At 39.2% G+C, this 18735-nt stretch overlaps 1 long non-coding RNA gene across 1 annotated transcript; it reads left to right on the top strand.

Annotated features, from left to right (window-relative positions):
- Positions 1-12435: 12435 nt before the first annotated feature.
- LOC109494901 lies at positions 12436-14081 on the top strand. The gene is made up of 3 exons (XR_002150030.3): positions 12436-12543; positions 13001-13134; positions 13667-14081. It is a non-coding gene; the product is annotated as an uncharacterized LOC109494901 (long non-coding RNA).
- Positions 14082-18735: the final 4654 nt, after the last annotated feature.

Genomic DNA, 18735 nt, shown 5'->3' with positions numbered 1-18735 from the left:
CCCTTTGCCAAAAAAACACCGCATCGTCTCAAGTGACTTTGGGGGCTGAGCACATTCTGTGGAACTGCCGCAAATACTGCAACAGGTCACTCTCCAGAACTTCCTAACCAGGGCCACTGATGTTTCTCATCAGGCTAAAAGATAACCACCCCCAGGAGAAGGAAACTCATCACCCTGCTGCAGACTTTGTTACAGAGATCTCTGAGACCAAGCCAAACGCTGTCTCAGACCCTTGAGCCTGGGCCAGAGTCAGTTTCAGAGCAAAATACTTTAAGATATCAAAAATCATTTTCTAAGATCCTTTTCATCAACATAATCCTCAGTCAGCAAGCAGGGTAACTTTCCCAGCAGATTATTTTCTTCTCTGATCTTTTCTGATCTTTTCTGATCTCCTTCTGGAGCTCTCATTCTTATATACTAAATTCCTTCTTATCCTCAAATTTCACAAATTGCTTTCTCTCTCTTCTATCTTAACAGGAATGAGGTTCTCACTCAAGTTTTCTGCTGTGTAAACCAACCATGTTTTTACAGCCCATTAGCTGGGATGGGGGAATACACCTCCATCTTCCAAATACTGGACCGTCATTGTTCTCTCTGATAAAAGCTCATCCTGCCATCTCCAAGCAACTATTCCTCATTCCCTACAATTTTCCTAAGTCAAACAAGATCTCAGTCAACCCCTATAAGCCTCTTTAGATTGCTAGGTGATTTCCACATCCGTGAGTATGATCTATTCCAAATCTGGGCTTAATATTCAAATGACCTCTCTTCCTTCTCCTTATGGACTTGTTCCTCCATCATTTGTGCTTACCTTGGTGTTTCATACCTGTCTGTGCATATATATGTATCTTCTATCACAGAGGATGTATCTGCTTTTAGCACTTTCACCTCCTCCAGCAAGAGGACTTTGTCTTATTCATTTCTGTACCCCAAAAACCTAGTAGCTCCCCCAGCATATGGTGGGCATTCCATAATGAAGTGGGCAAGAATGTTCTCTCATTATATAAACAGAATAAATAGATCAGGTAAAGCAAACATCTTATACTATCTTCTTAACAAAGTGAAATTAATTCTTTCTGTGTAACAGGTTATACTCGGTGGGGAGGAATTAAGTTCACCATTGTTCCTGTCTTTGCAAAGTAGCAGATACATTCTTCCTTTTGGTCACAGAAGAACTGATATGACAGTTCTAAAAAGACAGTGATAAAAAGAGAATATTTCACACATAAGAGAAAAATGTTATTAGATCTTCTTAGTATTCGCTTGCTATAATGTCCTCTCCAGACATTTTACAAGAAATTTATAATGGAAAATAACAGCAATTTCATGTAAACTGCTAAGTGTCCATATTTTCCCCTGGTATTTATTGTAAATATCTCAGATCACTTCTATGGCTGGTGTGTGGGTAGGACTAACCCACTGCACAGATTGTTTGGCTCCGGAGCATCTGTTGAAAACAATGCAAGCTGATGAGTTACTGTGGACCCCTGCTGAGCACACTGTACTTGCTGGGGCTTCAACTAATGGTGCTTGTCAAGGGTCACTAACATTTTGGCAAGGATGTTCTAACAATAACACCTCTTCTGAATTGAAGTGCAAAAAAACCAAAAAACAAAAAACAAAAGGTGGCAGTTCTAGGAATTGGAAACGGTACTGTTTTGTCAATGTGCTTTTTTGCAGGGTGGGGAAGGATGAAGTTGTCATACATGCATCTTCTTTTATTTTTGTCACATCTGAAAAGCACTAGCAGCTTCTATTTCTTAAAACATTAACCCACATTATTTCATTCAAGCACAAACAACAACCCTTTGACATAGGTGTAATCATTATCTCACTGATGATGAAGTAAAATGGAGATACAGAAGCGAAGTATCTTGTCTGGGGTTATCTAGTCAACAAGTGGTGGAATCAGGATTTGACATCAGATTGCCTATCTGCTCTTCATTATTAAGCTGGACTGTCTCATTGGGAGAGTCATCTACATCATATGCTGACTGTCACACTAGATCTTGCTCTTAAATCCAGCCATCTAGCTTTGCACCATTCTACAGAGATATGCATTAAAAATTTCATTGTTAGAAAACAATGATATTGTCAGGCCCTGCAGAGGACCAGGCCAGAATCTATACCTGCCATACTTGCTGTTCTTGGCATTAAAATGTGTCCCATCCGGCTCTCCATTCAGATATTGCATTCAAATGTTTATTTCTGGCTGTCTAATCTCTCTCAACTTGCCAGATCTGAGTGCCTAGTAATGCTTCAGGTGAAACTCAGTCCCCCGCAACCTGGCTGTATCCCTGTGCCTAGGACACAGTGGGCACATGGTATTCACTCAATGCACATGTACCGAATGAATACATTAAGTAAAGCTCCTTCCCAGATAAAACAAAGAAGATTCTGATGCCCAGTCCTAACAATATACTATGCTCCTAGGCATATTGAGATAATGTTTCAACCTGATTTAACTTGCAAAGGATCAATGGCAATTAAAATTTAAAAAATAATTAGTGTTCTTTATTTTTAACTTGAACTGTCTTGTATGAAACATTATGCTCACTCCTGATTAATTTCAGCAAACTTATCAAATATATTTTTTCCCCTATCCCCAAAGCAATCCTAATACCAGAGCTGTAAAATAGGCCTTCCCACTTATTTATTTTTAGTTAGAACCCTCAGGGAGTCAACATATTTCTAGCGTATTTTATCTTGTATCAGTAATATCCAAAGTCCCTTTCATACATGAGATTTGGAGAGATTTTATAATCAACACTTTCTCCTTTGAAAATATAGGGTATAAGAATTCTAAATGCACAGATTTTTAAAAATCAGTTTTCACTGTTTGGGACTAACACTATGTTAACCATTGGAGTTGAATACCTACTACATTCTCTAGGCATTGTAATGAGCACTTTCAAAGCGGTATCTTGTTTGATCCTTATAAATATTCTGGGGTCCAGATATTTAAATTGTCACAGCACTTAAGAACACCTTTTCTGCCTACAAGTTCTCCTAAAGGCTTGAATAAAATACTGTTCTCACTTTTTGCCACTGTTTGTGGCCATCTTTACAAGTTCTATCTCGTGAGACAATTTAGTATGTTTCCTGATGACTGTTTCAGTTCTTTTGTTTTGGATTAGGATTTCACTCTTGCCTTGCTACTTTTAATGTTTTATTCTATTCAGTCTACACGCTCAAAAACTTTCCAATCATTCATTCATTCATGACTGAATTTGAATTCCAGACTATGAATCACTATTCATAGTTACTTGGGATGCAATGATGCACAAAAACACACAAGGACGCTTTGCTCTTGGAGTTTACAGTCTAATGGGAGAGACATAAACTATTCAAAGTATCATAAAAATAAATGTAAAACTGCAATTCTAATTAATACTAAAAGAGAGGAGTTCATGGTGAAATGGGATACAAAAGGATGTCTGGAGTTTCTATTTACAGTAATGGTAGACTAACCTGTTGCAGATAAAACTCTGAATATCTGCTTGAAGCCATGAGAACCAGCAAGATACCAAGGCTTAAAGGGTCTAGATACCATAGAGAAAAAAATTCACTGAGGCAAATCCATATCCTACTTATTCTTCCCACTTGAGGTTCCCATGCATTTGTAAGGGCACAGGTCAAGAAAAGCTTAGCAGGAAGTAGGAAAATTGGGAGATCAGCTTCATGGTGACTGGAATATATAAAACTAATATAGAGGACCCAACAAGGGAGAAAGGCTCTAAAAAATACCTCAGACTTTCCGTTTGTAACCCTAAAAGAGACTACATCTTGGAAGTAAGGGTGAATTCTAATCCACCTGGAAAGAGTTCAACCTCTGTTGAACTATGACTATCTGCCTGTACTCTCACCAGTAGCTAAATGTTCATGCAGCAACTCTTCAGTTATTCATGGCCAATAACCAATGTTCAATGAAAAGTATATAGAAATTTCAAGCGAGAGGATTAAGAGAACAGAGACTGCCAGTTGATCTAGATATTGGAGTTATCAAGTTTAAAATAACTGATGTCTTCAAAAGAAGATAACCAAGGTGAAGAATATCATCAGAAAACTGAAATCTATAGAAGAATCAAATGGAAATTCTTGATGTGAACATATAATTATTGATCTTGAGAACTCAGCAGAATGTGTTTAACAGCAGATCAGACACAGATGAAGGGAAGATTAGTGATTTGGATTCTAAATCAGTAAGACTATTCAGTCTGAACTACGAGGAAAGAGGATGAAATACACATAAAATAAAGGAGAACAGAAAGGATTAATACATGTGTAATCAAAGAAAAGAGAGAAAATGTGCATATTTTAAATACATTTTAAATAAATAATAAAATAAAATTTAAATATATAAAAAATAAATTATTAAACAAATAAAAAATTTTCCAAAGCTGATGAATGATATCTGTTGCAACAGATTACCAAGCACTGTAAGCTTCTGGTAGGATACATGTACAGGAAAATATAATTAATGCATTTAGTGACATTTATTAAAACTAAAAATAAAATCTAAAAAGCAATAAGAAAAAAAAATCCCTCCCTCAAGAGAGCAAAATAAAGACAAACAGTATTATTTCTCCACAGAAATATTGGTCTTTTTAAATTAAACTTCTCTTCACTTTTTAATGTTTATTTATTTTGAGAGAGAAAGACAGAAAGCAAGCAGAGGAAAGGCAGAGAGAGAGGGAGACACAGAATCCGAAGCAGGCTCCAGTCTCCCAGCTGTCACCACAGAGCCCGACACGGGGCTTGAACCCATGAACTGAGATCATGACCTGAGCCGAAGTTAGACGCTTAACTGACTAAGCCACTCAGATGTCCCAGAAATATTGGTATTTTTAAAGAACTGGAAGACAACAGAGCTGCTCATAATAGCCAAAATTTGTAAGCAACTTGGATATCCATCCCAAAAAAGTGAACAGGTCAATTATGGTATTTTCCTCCATACAGCACACAATTAAAATCAATGAACTGAGGCTACATAACAGCACTATGAATGAATTTCACAAATAAAATGTTGAGACCAAAAAAAGGAACTGCGAATGAGTAAATACTTCATGATTTCATTTGTATAAAATTCAAAAACAAAACTAATCTCTGCTTTTAGAAATCACGATGGAAGTTCCTGGTGAGGAGGAGGGGTTAGTGACTGAGTTGCCACAGTGTTCCTGGAGTACTGGTAATATTCTCTTTCTTCATCTGGGTGGAGTTGATTTTCTTTCTTTCTTTCTTTCTTTCTTTCTTTCTTTCTTTCTTTCTTTCTTTATTTCTTTCTTTTTCTTTCTTTATTTTTTGGAAACATTTATTTTTGAGAGAGAGACACAGTGTGAGTGGGGGAGTGGCAGAGAGAGAGGGAGACACAGAATCCAAAGCAGGCTCCAGGCTCTGAGCTGTCACCACAGAGCCCCATGCGGGCTCGAACTTGCAAGTCGTGAAATCATGACCTGAGGCAAAGTCCAATGTTTAACTGGCTGAGCCACCCAGGCACCCCAGGAATTAATTTTATTTAAGCTATGAAGTTAGGATTTGTCTTTTTTGTATTTATATTATAATTCAATAACTTAATTCACCTAGAAAAACAAACAATGGAGTAAAAGCTCTTTTCATGTTAAAACCTGCCCCAACACCAGTGCTCTGATAAAGAGGATGTGCAGACTTCATACTCATTTTGCTCAAGACAGAGTTTAAAGCCATTCCCCTGCACTACCACCTACTTCCCAAAAGGTAGCACCTCTAAGGAAAATAGAAATGCCACCAATGCTGAGTTCTAAAGAAAATGTATAAAAATACCTATAAAAAGGTTTAAAAATCTAATACCAATAAAGTGGTTTTTCACTCTTCTCTCTTTACTCTTCTAGTGGTATTGCCTTCCTCTCTGACAATGGCTAAACATAATGGGGAATTCTATATTAAACTCCTAGGTTCTGTAGCAAACATGCAAGTTTATCTCTGGAGGAAATATATTCCTCAAATTCAAAGGCAAAGTTTCTCTTTGTTAAGTTACAATGGACTGAATACAGGGGAAATTATGTGATACCTATATTATCTAGAAACTATAAAAAAAGAAAAAGAAATATAAGGAACATTAGTCTTAGCCAGAAACTGTGTATTTTAATTAAATAGAAACTTTCCCATTATTATACTTTGAAGTTAGCTCTTGGTTAAGAATGTTGAAGGATTTCTTACACACATAAAAAATATTCTGTAGCCTAAAATTGGAATAATTACTACCAAATCATATGATCCCAGTTATGTTTAAACTATAGGTATATATCTCTAGTAATTATCCATGAGCTAATCGTGAAAGCAAGACAAAACAAACAAAAAACAAAAAGAGACCTCTTAAACAGCACAATCAAGCAGCATTCGAAAAAAGACAGACCCTGTGACTGGGCATGCCTGTGATGTCTACACAGAGCTCTTTGCCCATGGAATTGGAGCTCTGTAAACCAGGACATGGCCCCACGTCTCATATCACAAAGTAAATTTCTTCAAAGCCAAAAATACAGAACAAGGACTGATGTTGACCCTAATACCCTATTCCTTGGCTAAAATGGAATGTTGTCTCTGGCAGCTGTTGGCTATGTTTGAATTCCAACCAAAAGCTAACATCACTATGCTTTCTTACAAGTTGCTGTGGGAACAATTACTTGACATGCTCTAATCTGTCAGTGGAGAAAGAAGTACAACTGATGATTCTGCTGGACAGATGAAACGGGACACATAAAAAGAGAATCAGCAGCCACCGAGACTGACACACCATCAGCAAAAAGCTGATGCCTCCTGAGTCTTTTCTCCAGTAGCATTTCTGTGAACCAACAGCCCCAGGTTCCGATGACCAAGCAGCAGGGACAGATAAGGAACGACATGGAAAGCCGGGACAGCCCATGTGGAGCACCTTGATTACAGTTAACTCACACTGTCCTTGCTCCAATCGTGCCCTTTTGGTTTAATATAATACATCCCCACCTCTTTATGTGACAGGAAGTCGGAATTGTTACTTTTGCTTCAGCAATGGAAAACCGGGAGAAATCAGCCTACCTAAATGGGGAAGGCAGTTTGCAAAGAAACTCAAATAGCCACCTATTAAGTCAGCCATAATCCAAAATATTAACACTGATTTTTGTTATAAGTTGATCTTCAAGATGAAGCTGAAGGTGATTTCAATTTTTGGGGCATTATCATTTTTAGCAAATTCCCTACAATTTACAATTCCTTTTCCAGTTGTTATTCTAATCCCTATTTTATAATGAGAAAAGAAAACAACAACAAAGTTTAGGCTTTTGGCAGCCAGCCCTTAAAAATACTTTAGATAGGCGCACCTGAATGGCTCAGTCAGTTAAGTGTCCAACTTCAGCCCAGGTCACGATCTCATGTTCATGGGTTTGAGCCCTGCATTAGGCTCTGTGCTGACAACTCAGAGCCTGAAGCCTGCTTCATATTCTGTGTCTCCCTCTCTCTCTGCCCCTCCCCTGCTTGTACTCTATCTCTGTCTCTCAAAAATAAATAGACGTTAAAAAAAATCGAAAGAAAATACTTCAGAGGTGCCTGGGTGGCTCAGTGGGTTAAGTGGTTAAGCATCCAACTTAGGCTGAGGTCATGATCTCATGGCTCATGGGTTTGATCCCCACATCAGCTTCTGTGCTGACAGCTCAGAGCATGGAACCTGCTTCTGATTCTATATCTCCGTCTCTCTCTGCCCCTCCTCTGCTCACAATTTGTCTATCTGTCTCTCTCTCGCTCTCCAAAGTAAACATTAAAAAAATATTTCAAATGATATGTATGCTTGAAATGTTGCCTGCATTTTCTGTGAGGCACTTTTCTTTACTCTCCAGATTTGGGAGGGTGAGAAATTTAGAAGATACATCAAACAAGTGACACCTGTGTATCAAAATTGATTCTGGTTTCACCCAGATAAAACCTGCACTTGACATAGAATATGTCTCAGAGTTTCTCGTGGAATCTGTGATACTGATTTGTCCATCATTTCCCATAATTTAAAAGTATTATCTACTCAATTTGAACAGGTGTTTAGTAAAGATAAGAAACACTTCTTTAGCGCTTCCCAACTTGGGTGAAAATGTGTTTTTTTTAAATCCCAAAACAATGCAAAGTACATGTTTTTACATTTCCCATTTTATAGATGAAGAAACTGAGAATTTCCGGAATAGTGACACAGATAAAACAGGTGGAAGTCTCCGAATTTGGCTTCATGTCTACATGCTTTGACATTTGCATTCCACCTCAGTCCATCACATTCCTCCCTACTGAGCAATGTCACTAGTATTGTCTGACTTTGTAAATCAACCATATCAATCTCCCTAATTAAACGTATAATAGTAGTAGTCTGTCTGAATTCAGACGCTCTGGTTCAAAAATTACATCTTAGCTCCTCTGTCTATTCAGATAGGGTTTCTCAAGCTTGACACGAATGGTATTTTGGGCTAGATAATTCCTTTGGAGATGGGGGCAGGAGGAGTGGTTGTTCCATACATTGTGGGATATTTAGCAACATCTCTGGCTTCCACCCACCAGAGAGATGCCGACAGCACCACCAACCCCAAATCATGACATTCAAAAATGTCGCCAGACATCACCAATGTTTCCTGGAGGACAAAATCACCTCTAGTCAAGAACCACTGACTTACAGAATTCAACCAGCACTTGAAACTTCAGAAAAGAGTCTGTATCCTCTTCTCTTTAATTGAAGGCATTCCACAAATTCTAAGTGGATCTTTTCTCCCAGTTATCAAACATTAAAGGACTCAGATTCATCAGTATAACAAACTGTGCCTTCATAATACTATTCTCCTCTTTAGGAAGTTTAACAAACCTCACATTGCCCATTTGTAGTTGCATTTGTTTGGTGTTTTTAGTGTTATGAGGCAATTTCACAAAATTCCCTCTCTCCATACATAGGTGTCCTGAGACATAAAAGGGAGAGGAACATCAGTCCTAAAAACAGAGAGAACTGGATTTTAATCCCATCTATAACATTTACTAGTTATGCAATCATAAGGGAGTCTTCTTGTGGGCAAAATAAGGATTTTTAGAGTCAAAGAGTAAGGCAGTGTCATAAAGGCTAAATATACCTACACAATAACATTTCTGTGACCTGGAGCTAATAGCTTAGCCTCCATGATGCAGTGTCTTCATCTCTGAATGGTAGGTAAGACCATAACAGCATTTTGAAAACCTTGGGGCTGGAAGTTAATGTAAGGTCTATGACAGTGGGGACAGGTGAATAACCACTGCCCATTACTTCACTCTTGATATTTCCACAGTGGAGCACACTGGCCTCGTCCCTGTTCCTTCTGCTCCCTCAGCACCTGTGAAATGGCTACTCCTTCTGCCTACAACAGCCTTTCCCCAGAAGTTCACAGGGCTCTCCCTGATCGACTTCAAGTCTATGACGAGATGTCACCTTCTCAATGAAACCAACCAACCCAAAATAAAATAATAATATATTATGCTTCTTGTTTGGTTTCCTGCACTGGAATGAAAGCTCCTTGAGAGCAAGAATGTTGCTATTTTATTTAACCTGGTGCCTAGAAAAGAGTCTGGCACACATTAGGGACATAACTGAATAAGGGAGCCTGGTGGTTCAGTCAGTTAAGCATCTGACTCCTGACTTTGGCTCAGGTCAGGATCTTGTCTGATGATAGAGCCCCACGACAGCCTTTGTGCTGAGTGTGAAGCCTGCTTGAGATTCTCTCCCTCTTTCTCGGCCTGTCCCCTGCTTATGCTTGTGCTCTCTCTCTCTCTCTCTCTCTCTCTCTCTCTCTCTTCCCCCCCACCCCCACTCATAATAAATAAATACATAAACATTTTTTTAAAAGAAATATAATTGAATAAAACTGGGAGGCAACTCAGAGGGACAAAGAGAACACCACCTCCAACTCTGACAGAGCAGGTCTGGCCTTTGCTGTTTGATAGACCAGAGACGTAGGAATGAGTTTCTGTGGGAGTATTCAGGCAACACAGTCTTAGAAACACTTATTCCTTATGTTTGCATTATTTAACCTAATTTGGTTACATACCTCAGCATATGGCATATTTACTTGTCAACACCCTCATTTAACATTATCTGTATTGTATTGTTTCATTGATTTTCATTTTCTTTTTAAGCAACAGGAAACTTTTTAAAACATAATATGTCATAGTCAATACTGTATTTTACTATAAAACAGTTTTCCCGTATGTGCTTAACAATAAACACATATGGGAACACTTATAAAAGTTAAAACTAATAAAATATATTACTGAACATTTGCGTTACAAGTTCAAAATCATAATACTACAGAGTCAATCTATGAGAATAATGAGATCATTTCAATGAATAAAATCATTTGAAATCAGGAGTTAAGCATGAGACCTAGTCTTCTATTAGCATCAGGTAATTTATATCCGTGATTTTTTTTTTTTTGGTTTCACAAGATTCACCAGACTTTGAATCTGCTAAATAAAGTACTCGCAAATGGTAATATTTACTAAGAGCTCATTTGCCATCTCTGAGTACTTGTAAATATCTACAAAGCCATGATGGCACAAGAGTGGAAAATGTGTTCAGTGTTAAAAAACTGTAAATGTTTAACAACTGATTGCACTATTGTATTCCTAATGACAACTAAGACATGAAGCTCACATGAGCTTGAAATTAAAAAAATAATAATAATGAGGAAAGTCTCAATATAAAGTAAAAATAGTAGTAACCTACAAAGGGAATTCCAGCAGGGAAAGAGTTGGTAATGAGAGAGGTACAGACAAGGAGAGGTAGGGTGTGGTAGCAGGAATGAAGAAGTGGATGTTGGAATCTTAACTCATTTGGTGTCACCATGTCTTGAATGCATCACACTTAGGTGCAGGACCCCTTGGACTGACAGAGCAATCCAGCAAATACAAGGTGGATGCTGATGTCTAAATTCTCTTCCCTTTTTCTCTTACCACTACCTAAGCCTAAACAAAAAATGATTAAATCAACAGAGCTTGAAACATACGTATACATGTATATATCTCTCTGTGTGCATATACATATATGTATGTGTATAGTAAGCATACATGCTATATAAGGTGTATGAACACATACGTATCTCTATAAAACATACATCACAACTATGTATCTGTGAAACCCTGTTCTAGTGATACTCGAAGCATCCCACATTCCTTTGCAGATGAATATCCACCCTACCAATTACAGTGGAAGGGGGAAATATTTAAATATTCAAGTCAACCTGTACAAGGGCATTCCCTTGATGCTAAATTTCATGGCTTGTTTTCACTCTACTTAATGTGCATATTGAACATAATCCTGAAGATTATATTATGCCTAAGACATGATTTTTCTGTTATTTGCTTGCCTCATGTCTCTTGCAGAATGAGCTGGGATTTAGTGTTATAAGCAATTATGAGTTTCACACATTATGCTTATAAAATAATGGAATATAGATTTCTTATACTATTTTATATACTGATCGATGAACAGAGAACACATAATTTTATCAGTTGACTATGGCAGCTAGTGAGTACATTTCATTTTCACTCAACCTCCAGGTAATAAAAAATAATGAATACATCACTATACTTTACTGTTTTATGTAAATGTTTCATGCAGTTAAAGAGTTATAAAGTCAAAATAAAATGTTAATGGCAGAGAAAGAAATGGCACAGTATTAGGAGCAGAAGGGTGGGTATGTTTTCTGGTCTGTTATGCATAAGCGATTTTTAAAAAGAAGATTCTACTTCGGTCTAACTGTACTAATGCTTTAACTAGTCTGGGGGTCAGCAAACTATAGCCCATGAGCTAAAGCTGGCCGATGACCTGTTTTGTAAATAAAGTTTTATTAGAGCACAGCCATACTCATTATTTTATATATGTTCTATGACTGTTTTTGTGCTCCAATGGCAGAGTTAAGTAGCTATAACAGAGGTGATCTGTGAAGCCAGAAATACTATCTGGCTCTTTGCAGACTTTGCAGACCCCTGAGCTACTCCATACCCTGTCTCCCAGAGGGTGTAGAGCAACTTTCCTTAGGAAACAAGGTAGTCCTGAAATGGCCCCTGTACTGTACCATCACCATTAAAGGGTATGTTAAGCACAGTCAAGACTCTGCCATATCCAGTTCACCTGTCCTTCCAGAACACAGAAACACACACTCACAGGCCCATGCCAAGGCTATCTTCCTCAGAACCCATATTTCTCTTAACAAGGGGAAGCTATCCATGCCTGCTGGAGGCTTCATTGTAGCCGTTGATGCTACTCAGGCTACTGGTGCTTGGGCCAAGACTGCCGACACTAACGTCTGTCAGTAGAGCCAATGTCTGATGTTGGGGACATGGTAGATAACTGCACTGATGATGCTTCTGTTGTTGCTGCCAGAACTGCTGTCCTTGTTCATCACACAATGAACAGTGCCATTGTTTGCTCATCACACAGTGAACACTGCCATTGTTTGCTCATGACACTGTGAATACTGCCATTGGCATGCGACCACTTCCCAGCCCTGTGACCAGTGCAAGTTTTGACCGCACCCAGTGGTAAGTAGAGTCAGATAGCTATCTTACTATTTGCTTAAAAAAAAATCAGTCTGTTCAGGTAGGACTCATATAGAATCCGGGAGGAGAGGGACGAGACAAATCTCTCCTCTTTCTGGTGAATGATGCTATGTCATAGGACCAAATTTCCATCACATTTTCTATTCCTCAGTATGAATTCCCTCCCATGAGGTACCTGAGACCATCACATAAATAAATGTCAGGAAGCCCTCCCACCTTGTGACTCACAGGCCCTCCAGCCTTACTCAGGCTTAACTATTTCCTAGCTTGGGCTAATGGTGAACGGAACCTGTGCTATAGACCTAGAAGTTTAAGCATCTCCCCAGATTCTTTCAGCCATGGTTTTCTGCTTGATGCTCTTGATGACCTTCTAGGAAAATTGCCTGGCAATAATCAAATTCTAATAGGTTGTTGGGGGGATGTTTTAATTTTCTTGCAGGGAGGGCTCTTAAATTCAGCAACCAGCCTTCTGGCAGGGACTACTTCGTGAGTTCATGGGCATGTGCAGTGAGATATAGTGAGGTCTACTAGGGGTAGAGAAGCCTACCTCATATTGGACATCTGGGAACACAGGTATGTAGAGATAATACAATAGGAAAACAATGCTGAGTATCTGTTTAGAGTGAACTGTTATCAGCTAAAATTTCAAAACAACCTGATTTTTACATGCCCAGTCTGGAGCTCAGCACAGAGCCCAGTGCGGAGCCCAGCATGGAACTTGAGCTCATGCCCCTGAAATCAAGACCTAAGTTGAGAAGTTGAGATCAAGAGTTGGACACTTAACCAACTAAGTCACTCAGATTCCCCCAGAACAACCTGATTTTTGAATGTGCACATGCAATTATTTGATCAAACCCAGCCAGGGCCTTCAGGGATAAGCCCAAACCTCTTTTTCTAGATATTCAGCAAAGCTATAACATACTCTTAGGCATATACAATAAATCACATGGTGGGGGCAGGGGGTGGGGGCGGTTTTTCTACAATTTCTGATTTTCTTCAGTGTGTTTGCACCTTTTCCCGTCATACATTGCCGAGCTTTTTGGACTTGTGATAATGTATTGTGTAAGCATCAATGCCTCAAGTATCTTTAACATACATCCTGTAGGCTTCCCTGTTGCTCATGAGGACTAGCTCAGTGTCTATGCAGGTGCCCTGGCTTGTCCCTTGGAGTCCATGGACCTCTAAATTGCATGTGACCAGGCAGAGATTGCCCACGGATGACCTCCTATATTCTGGCTTGCTGCATGGATAACTTCATTGTCTTGCGTTTCTGCTTTCCTGGTAAGTCCCAGGAGGGCTATTGGAGATAGGCTAAGAATAACCCAGAACTATAGAGCAGCTGACATATGATGGTCAGAACTTTGGACAAGGGGAGTTAAGAATCCATGGATACATTCTTCTCCCTTCTTTTCCCCAAGGTGACTATTTAAAAAGAATAAAAATCCTTACAGACATTTGGAAGACACACCATAGTCTGAGCAGTCAGTCACACTTTTTTTCTTTTTCAATGTTTATTTACTTTTGAGAGAGAGAGAGAGAGAGAGAGAGACAGAGCACGAGCAGGAGAGAGACAGCGAGGGAGAAACGGAATCCAAAGCAGGCTCCAGGCTCCAAGCTGTCAGCACAGAGCCTGACGCAGGGCTTGAACTCATGAAGCATGAGATCATGACCTGAGCTAAAGTTGGCCGCTTAACCAACTGAGCCACCCAGGCACCCCAGCAGTCACACTTCTTTTAATGTTTATTTATTTACTGAGAGAGAGAGACAGAGAGAGCCAGACAGAGAGAGAAAGAGAGAGAGCGGGAGAGGGGCAGAAAGGGAGAGATCTCGAGAGAATCTCAAAGCAGGTTCTATGCACAGCACAGAGCCTGATGCTGGATCTCACAACTGTGAGATCATGACCGGAGCCAAAATTAAGAGTCAGATGCTTAACCAACTGAGCCTCCCAGCAGTCAGCCACACTATTATAAACTGTGACCAGCTTGCCAATGGATCCCCCTGTATTTGCCCTCCCTTCTTTCCCACTTAATTTCCTTTACACTTCACTTCTGCTTCCTGAAAATTGTTCTCTACAATAATATATTGGCACATAGCCTGTGCCCCAGGCTCTGCTTTCTAGGGAACCTGTTCTAAGACAATCCCCAGCAGAATTTTATTTAGGTAGAAAAAGTATGTGTAGTTCAAATGTGTAGCACATGAGACCTCAAAGTTTTAAACCCTGAAGAGGGTGGGGAGGTAATAGAACAGGGGAGAAAAATGAAGCAAAATAACTAATTCTGCCCCTTCCAGTATGGGGCCCTTTCCTGCATTGCAGTTCCCCTGACCCTATAAGAGTGAAATTAATAGTTGCTGGGTGGTAAGAATGAAATGAGATAATGGATAGGAAGTAAGATAGATTATGTCATAGTTAATATATAGATGCAAACCTTGGTTGGAATCCCAGATCCATCTTTTACAGGCTATGTTAACTCTGGCAAGTCAATATTTAACCTTGACATAGTAGGTAGCTCATAGAATCATTGCAAATTACAAACAAAAGAATGTATGCAAAGTGCTTAGCACTATGCCTAGAACAGAGATGCTACTAAATATTATCTATTATTATTTTTAAAATTATTTGTGATGCTAAAAGTATTACACTAACAATAGCCATTACTAGCTCATTATAATCTTAATAGTTTTCCTTTTCGTGATAAGTATTTCCATCATTTACATGAAATGGAAGATATGTCTTCCCCAAATGAAATGATCCCTACACTAGCCATAAGTAACCAGATTATAAGATCTTCCACTTAATTCTTGTACTTCTGTCACTATGAGAAGCTATACAACAGGATTTGTGGGATTGAAGTAAATATAATATGGAAATGAGGTCAAAGATTCATGAAGCTTCTTTAGGCCTCAGGAACTAGTTACTAAGAAAAGATTTTTATTCAAGGAGCTTGCAGTTCAGGAAGAAAGACAATGGTGGCAATTTATTTGACTGAGATTGGATAAATATAAGGTGTTAAAATACCACAAAGACACCAAACTTAGTGTGAGTGGTCTTGACCAATTGGGATTCATCCAAACCACCTTTAATTCATAAAAGCTGAAAAAGGAGACAGACACATTTTCCTCATTATTTTGAAGAAAAAAAATATTTTTTAAAAGGAATGTTTTTGAAAAATAAAATAAAATAAAATAAAATAAAATAAAATAAAATAAAATGTTTTGGAGAAGTAATTTGAGATGGTCTGTCTTTACTCCTATCAAGTACTCACCAGGACTTATCTTTAGGTAGGAAAAAGTTTAGGAGATTGAAAATTTGAAGAGGAAAGGGTGTTAGAAATAGTCTTTCCACAATAAAAATGCACCTCTTTTAGCCTCATGAGTTTCCAGAAATTTCTTTACCTGGAGACGTGGTCAGGAAGCATGTCTAAAATCCTCTTGAAATCTCTTGTCCCTGAGGATGAAATTTATATGTTTAGGGTGAGCTGAGAAGTTGGCCTCAGCTTCAGAAAACCCACAAGAAACTACGAAGTGATTAGGCAAACCAAAAGTCAATGATGGCCTACCTCTCTAAACACAAGGACAAGTGGATGTTCAACAAATAATAACATTTGCCAGTGGCAGTAATGCAACAAATCTCTTCCACACTATGAAAGCAGCAGTGAAATATAAAAAAAGATTAACAGGTGTTCAATACAAACTGTTCCCCTGTATTTGCGTGCTTTCCTTTTCTTTGCCTGGGGGATGAAAGAACTAAGTAAAAGCACTCACTTATGATTCCTAGAACATTTCTGTGAGGTAGAAAGTAGAAAACAATAGATATCTATCTTGGTGAAATGAAGACTATAGAAGGTGTATGAGCTCCTTGCATGAAAAAATATATACTTTATCTCAAGTCTATTTCAGAAAAGAATCAGAATGGTTCCTTTGCTCTACATGATACAGATCTCCAGCTCACCCTGCAGGGCAAAAGAAAAAAATCATTTTTATTACTACTACTAGTGGTAGCAGTAGCTAACTTTCACAGGGCTTATTATGAGCACATTATTGAGCTTATTATGTGCCAAAATCTGTGATCAGGGCTTTATATAGCTGAGTTTGATTTTCCTAGAGTTTGAGACTAAGGCAGGTGGGAGAGGTTGCGGGGGGCAGTGAGATGATCCTTGGAAACAGGAATGAGGGGATGAAAGGAAGAAGATAGAAAAGGAACAAAAGCTAATATATCTTTTACCTAGGTTACTGATTTTGGCCTCGAGGTCTTGACCTTTTCAAGACTTCTGAGAAGCATGTAAAATGACTTCCATAATTTTTCTTCTAAAAAACAGGAAGCTGGGGCATTTATCCACTGGATTCCAAATCCCATTGGTTAAAGGTTGCCTCTTCTGCACTTCTGGTCTGCCCCTGTCTGTGAGCTAAGGGGGGTACCAAGGGGAGGAGAAGGCCCTGGGGCAAAAAAATAGGGAGATAAGCAATGGCTTGAGGTGGAATGTGAGCAGTGTGAGTCAAAATCATCCATCAAAGCTTTGGCTGAAATCAAATGCATGCCAAGGAGATTTTGCAAAGGCAACAAGAGGCTCTGTGACACAGCTAATTATATTTAATGCACATAATGCTCTATTACACCATCATCATCTTCATTTACTGATATTAATGTCAAGAGAACTAATAAAATTTGCCCAACATCACACAGCTAGTGAATGGTGTAACAGGAATTCAAACCCAAGCAGTATGATCCCACATCCTTAGTCTTAATCATCTCACCAGCTGCAACCAGTAATCTAATCTCAACAACCTCTTGTCAAAGATATTCATTTTTCTGTGCTAAGTAATCAAAAGAGAGAGAGAGAAAGAGAGAGAGAGAGAGAGAGAGAGAGAGAAAGAGAGAGAGAGAGAGGAGTGAGTCAACATGGCAGAGAAGTAAGGGGACCTGAAGTTCCCGTGTTCATATACAGAAGTATTGAGGCCAGAAGACTTGGAATTCCAGGAATCCAGGCTACAGAGTGACAGAAACATGTCCAGGGGGCTGTGGGAACAACTTGGCAGGCCATAGGTGCATGATTGTGAACTGGAAGAGGTAAAACAAGTGGTATAGGAATGGAGGGCAGGGATCCCCTTCTGTGGAGAGACAAAAGGAAGAGAAAGAGAGGCTGTGGAAGTGTGGGACTGTATTTGGACAAAATAAAAACCATGGACCAGGGAAACGAAAAAACAGAGAAAGGACCAAATTCAAACTCGTCCCAGGGTTGCAGGGCTTTCTCCAGACTGGGGCCTGCTGCCCTGTTCCTGTGCCTGTTGGGGAGGGGGAGCCAGCCCTGGGATTAGCAGCGAGTTCAGAGACACAGTCCAGAGAGAGCAGTCCCCTCCCTTGAGTGCTGTGCGAAGAAGGCATATAGCCACTCCAAGGACAAAAGACCCTGCAGGTGCCCACTAGCCAGAAGGCTTTTGTTGGTGGGGCAGAGTGGTTCTACCCCAGGGCACACAGAGCCAGATCCTTTAAGATATGGGGGTTTGAATCCCAGCCAAGTAACTGGGAGGTACGGGGGACAGTGGAGTGGTCAGCCCACTCGCACCCACACATTACTGTGAAGACGGCCTGAACAAAGAGGTTTGGGTCACCCAGTTGGGGGAGGAGAGACTGGAATGTTGCCATTTTTCTCCCCATCACCAACAAGGCGGGCTTCAGGGAACAAAGAGCAGGGCCCACAGTGGAGGCGGGACCCACTTACACCAAACCATGCCCCTCTGTGCCTGGGAACTGCATACCTAACACGGCAAGACTGACCTGACTGAACCAGACATCCCCTCCTTCAGATCAGTGCAGGCACAGGTTCTAAGGCACCATCAAATATTTGTCCAGCAGTTTTGCATTTTCTGATTTGATTCTTGATCAATTCTTATTTTATCTATATATCTATCTATAATATATATTATAGATATTTATGTATATATAATACATATATTATATATTTATGTATATATAATATATATTATATATATAAAATATATATGTATTTTTTTTCCTTCCTTTTCTTCCTCTTATTTTCTCCCTTCTCTAGTCTGGTTATTCTGGTTGTTGGCTTCTTTAAGAAGACATTTTTAAAGAATAGTCTTTTACACCTCTTCTGCATGTTCTTCTTCTTTATTTTCCTCTCTCTCTCTCTCTCTCTCTCTCTCTCTCTCGAT

The sequence above is a fragment of the Felis catus genome, chromosome E2 (genome assembly GCF_018350175.1).
Source record: "Felis catus isolate Fca126 chromosome E2, F.catus_Fca126_mat1.0, whole genome shotgun sequence".
In the NCBI taxonomy this organism is placed as follows: domain Eukaryota; kingdom Metazoa; phylum Chordata; class Mammalia; order Carnivora; family Felidae; genus Felis; species Felis catus.
This window is presented reverse-complemented; position numbering and strand designations above follow the sequence as displayed.